The following is a 5,580-nucleotide window of genomic DNA, read 5'->3' on the forward strand; positions in this document are numbered from 1 at the left end:
GATTTAAACAAAAGAAATAAAAACAATGAAAATTAATATCATATACGTTTACCCGTATTTAAAACACCTTGGATGCAAAGTATGGAAGAAAGAACGACCTTTAAGGCTTTGTTTAATGTTACTTTCTTATAAAGCCAAGCCAGAAATCAGTTACGTTTTTTTGTTCTGGAGTTCCGTTCCGCAACAAAGACTTCAGGTTGTAATATTGCTATTTATGCCTTTGTGGATACTGATTCTAATAAGGTAATTATAATTACTCACATGACTATCATGTTACTATTGGTAAATACCTCACATATGTCTGTGTTTTAACCAATTTTGCCTTGTCTTGTAAATTAAAGTGGATTGAACCATTCAAACAGAGAAAAGATAAGACCAAAATGAAAGATCAGTGTATATTTCTAAGGCACTAGCTAATATCACTCACACAAGATCACGGATTGTAGGAATCCAGTATCCATAGCCATTTACATTTCCAAGCTGGTTATACTTGGCCAATTAGCTGAATCCTTCATGATGTTTACTGGTTAACACAACATACCTTGTATATGTAATAACATTAATTATGAATGTTTAAAATAATGCTAATTTATAACATTCCACTTTGAACTGATTTGTACACAGATTAGCCCATTGGATTAGGATCAAAGAGCCTCACCCCTTTAAACATGGGCTGCAAAAACAGCATAAGTTAAAGTAAGGTGGATAATTCCTTTCCATAAAGCTCACTACACTAGGATGAAGGGTCCTTTTCCAATAATACCAGAACCATGCTGAATTAAAACTTGGACACAGAGTAGAGTAGACCCCCCAGTGCCATAAAGATACCATTTTGAACTTCATCATACCAGGATGGTAGTGGTCTTTTGTCCCCAAGAGTCCCAGTATAGGTTGCATATTGAGCCTAAGATCGGTATTTATCAGAACCAAAACAAAAACAGAAGGTTTGCCATTTGGCTCGTTCCCAGTCTACCACAATGACGAACCGCAGTTGACACTCCTTCTGCACACGCCTCCGGCACACCTACAAGCGGTAGTGAGGGAAATGAGTCTGCAGGATATGATCAAAAAAAACAAATTATCAAAATTGTCTATTTTTTTTGTGGAAAAAACTACTCTCAGCTAGTAGCTGTTTTTCAACAGTGCCCAACAAAACAACAGATAACAAAACGAATAAGTAAAAATAATAAAGATAATATAGCTAAATTTAAAAGTATTATAAACGGCTTTTATATAATAACTTCTAAGGCCTATTCAAAACTTTACATAAGTATAAGGGTGGTTTGTAAACGATTTCACCTATACTAGCCCCAGACATAATAGCCTCATAAATAGAAGGCTAAGGTTAGTTAGCATTACATAGTTGCTTACTGATGCAGGACAAATTATATGGTACGCATTTACTGTACTAACTCTATTGGTAGTCAAACTGATAAAGATGAACGGGGAGATTGAGCCTTATGCTAGAATTTTGTAAATTGAACCTGCGGTAATGAAAATTCTTCTGCAGGATAATGAAGTCTTTGAGATTCAGTAAATAAGTGCAGTATTGTTTATACCGCACTCTAATGAGTTCGACAGGTTTACAAAGATCTAGAGGTTAGGTGACCAGACATGTTGTCACAATAAATAATAAATAGGTAATACATATACCTATATGCAGTCGAGGACAAAAGGATTAAGTGAAGGGGTTGTAATCCTTCTGAGTATTGATAGATTACATCTAATTGAACATAAAATATATGGATTTGTTCTTCCCATTGGAGATGCACAGCCCCCCCCCCCCACCCCCCCCCATACCCCACCAATCTCAAAAACACTCCAAGAGCTGAGCCTTAAAAAGTCGACTGACGTGGTATTAGCTATCACTTTTACATTAGTGATGATCATTAGCAAATAGACAGATAAAAATAATAGGCATTATAGTCATAACTGCGTCGTCATACTTTGATATCATTTTCATCATGTGTACAATGGCTATTCCAGATTCCCACATGACTAATTGCGACCCTACCCCAAAAGTATAGATACATGTATTTTAGGCCAGATAATGTCATCCATATAAATTGTTTTTTTACAGGTGGCTATATTAACTCTTAATGAGGTGGATTATGAAAGATTATACTAATATGCTATTGAGAACGGTTGCATTATATCATTGCAAGTTTTTGATGTGAGTATATATTTTGGATGAGAATGATTAACAACAGTACTTATGATAAAAAGATGCGTAGTGCCTATAGGTAGGCCAGGAGTCTAGATACTTCGTTAAGTATTACATGAATTACCCAACTCAAAGTTATTAACTCTACGCAATAAAGTATGACTTCCTGCCATAAATATTATACAATTATAACCTCGATATATAGACATGCTTCAAGTCTGAGTGAAGCCATAACCATTGCAGATAACAGGCCCTAGATATCAAATTTTATAATCAGGAATTGCATGTATCCCAGCAGTTTATTGAGATCATCAAGGTTAAATTGAGAAAGAATCTTATCCTTTAAGTACACACTCCTATATCTCGGTATAAAATCTAGACTGTAGTTCCTCACGTTGCTTCTGATGATAAGACTACCACTGAACAACAGTATGATAGTGACAAAGTTGAGCAGGCAAGCAGTCATTTTCTTCAAATAGGAGAATAGATGACCGTATTATATATTGTGATATTTGAAGTAAGTCCAAGCATTAGAATAAGTATAAGCCAGGTTGATATTTCTCTCTCATTATTATAACCATTACACTAACAGACAAGTTGTTTAAGTATGTTGTTTTGTCCCATCTATGTACAATATCAATAGAAACTAAAATTTGGGTACAGTACAGAGTACATTGCATTCGTTAATTAGACAATAATGTGATTATACAGAGTGCATGTGCGTGAATACATTTGCATTCAAAAATGTAAGCATAATATTATTTGAATGACTAATGTATTTTGCTTTATAAGCTATATTCTAAACAGTCAATGTCTTAGCTATATTAGTAATTAAAAGTTGTCTATGCTTACTTTTGTATCACACACACACGTGTTTAATAAAATGTATTTAGTTAAATCAACCAATTTTAGAGAGCCCAGAACTAAAAACTTGGTGACAGAGTATAGATGTACATACCATATGCTAAATAGTTTAACATCAATATATGAGAAAGGACTAAGAGAGGTCCTACTTAGCGTTTGTATAGAGCCCGGAGAATGGTGATAACCGAAAAATATAAACCAACAGTTAGTAGTCAATATCAGCCATAATAATAATTATTAAAATTAAATATATAGCAGCTGTAAAGTATTTTGTCAATGCAGATAAAACTAATGCATAAATTAATAATACTAATACAATTTGTAGCAAGCGACATCTATATTATCATTAGTTAGTTTGGATCATATACCTGTCTAGTTTGATGACCCAGCCACTGCAATGGAGTATCCCAGTGGAAGGTAGGGCATTGATAAATATCAACTTCTCCACTACTGCCACTTCACTTACAATGTACTTTACCATACTAGTAATGTAGCTCAGCTATTGTAGTAGTCTTGACTGAAACAATAGTTAGAAAAATTTCTCACCACTTAAGACACAATAGCATTACACAGAACACTAGTTGGATTGCTAGTGTACCTGCATGTACATACATTATGAATAGAAAACTGGTCATGTAACTAAACCATACAACACCATTAATAGTGTCATTCTGATATGTCCATGGTTTACTACCATAAATAGCTACCATAATACTTAGCCAGGAGTCCTGTGTACATTATAATTAAATAAAACATAATTATGCTATCACTTAACTTACCCATTCTGTAAAACCGTTCCTCAAATAGTGGTACTATTCTACCATCATGTGGGGGTCCTATATTTCATTAATATATTACCTCCACAACTTCATAGAAATATATAAATGTGATTTAAAAACAGTGGAGCGATCTTACCTACATACCTGACAGTGAGGCTCCGTTCTTCCAAAATGTCTTAATGGACAAAAAGTCACTTTTTTTTTTGAGGGTGGGCCTCTCGTCTAAAGCCCCCAAGATGACGAATCTACAACTGTAAAGGCATTCTCCCATTTATGATTTTGAAGTTTATCTCAGAAATAAAGATAAATCATTAAAACAGGACAATATTAGGAGCATAATGTACGTGGATATATACTGTCATGAAAACTGAAAAAATCCTCCATGATGACAAGCACAACACTTGACCCCATCTAAAAGAGTATAATGGATACATGTGTAACAACCTGTTCATACTAAGATGCCCACATACATACCTATCATCTTACAACCAACATTATCTTTACTGGGCTATAAATGAATACCAAAATATTAAACATTATAAAAATTTATGATAAATTATAGTCTTTCAGCGATTGCTACTAAATATCAAATGATTATACATTATAGAGTTAGATATTTAGAGCGATAATGTATCTCTTCATCTTGTTTTCACTTGTATTAGAGTATGTCCTATAGTTATATCCATAATATGATGACAATATATATTACCTTTCATTATAAAGCCAAGCCAGAAACTCAGGTACTGTTCCAGTAGATGCGTCTGGACCTGCATCTCCATCAGACCCAAATGACTTCAGGTTGCTGTAAGTATTGACTATTTCATGCAATTTGTGGTAATACTAACTTCCTAGAGACATATATAAAAAAATAAATAGATTATTTAAACTAGAAGTAATAATTACCTCACATATGTCTGTGTTTTAAATCCATTTGCCTGTCTTGTAAATAAAGTGGAATTGAACCATTCAACTGACGAAAAGTTATAGACCAAAATGAGATCAGTGTTATTTCTGATGGCACTAGCTAAATCACCAACAAGATCACGATGTGGTTCCAGTATCCATAGCATTCCAGTTCCAAGCTGTTTTACTTGGCCGTTAGTGAATCCCTCATGATGTTTACTGGTAACAACAACATACCTGTATATGTAATAACATTAATTTAGAATGTTAAAATAATGTAATATAACATACTTTGCTCATGATTTCTGTAACCAGATTAGCCATTTGATTAGGATCAAAGAGCTCAGCTTTTAAACCCATGGGCGCAAAATCAGGATAAGTACAAGCCATGGTGGATAACGCCTCTTCTCCATAAAGTTCACTACACTAGGAGAAGGGTTGCTTCCTTTCCATTCTCCCCCAGAACACTCTGACTAAAACTTTGCACAGAGTATTTTTTTTTTTTACACCCCAGTGCATAAAGATACCAATTTTTAACTCATCATACCAGGATGGTAGTGGTCTCTTATCCAGAGAATCACAGTGAGGTGATATTGAGCAGCCCAACTCGATGTGATTATTAGAATTACAAACCACATACCTTTCTTCATTTATTAATCACTATTTTTTTTAGGAACAAACTCAAAATCTGACAAAGAATTTGTGTAAATAAAAAAATTAATTGCAAGCTTGCTCAAATGCGACTTTATTACAAAAAAATAATTATGAATCTATTTGGTTTAATAATTAAAAAAACTCCACCAGTCATAATACAATTAAATATTACAAACTAAAATGCAAGCATTAAAAATAAATAACTATACTACAACA

General features: G+C 33.7%; 1 pseudogene; it reads right to left on the bottom strand.

Annotated features, from left to right (window-relative positions):
• Positions 1-4,796: 4,796 nt before the first annotated feature.
• Positions 4,797-5,354, bottom strand: LOC121367173 (annotated as a pseudogene).
• Between the last annotated feature and the right edge of the window lie 226 nt (positions 5,355-5,580).

This window comes from Gigantopelta aegis, unplaced genomic scaffold (genome assembly GCF_016097555.1).
Source record: "Gigantopelta aegis isolate Gae_Host unplaced genomic scaffold, Gae_host_genome ctg9746_pilon_pilon, whole genome shotgun sequence".
Classification (NCBI taxonomy): Eukaryota; Metazoa; Mollusca; class Gastropoda; order Neomphalida; family Peltospiridae; genus Gigantopelta; species Gigantopelta aegis.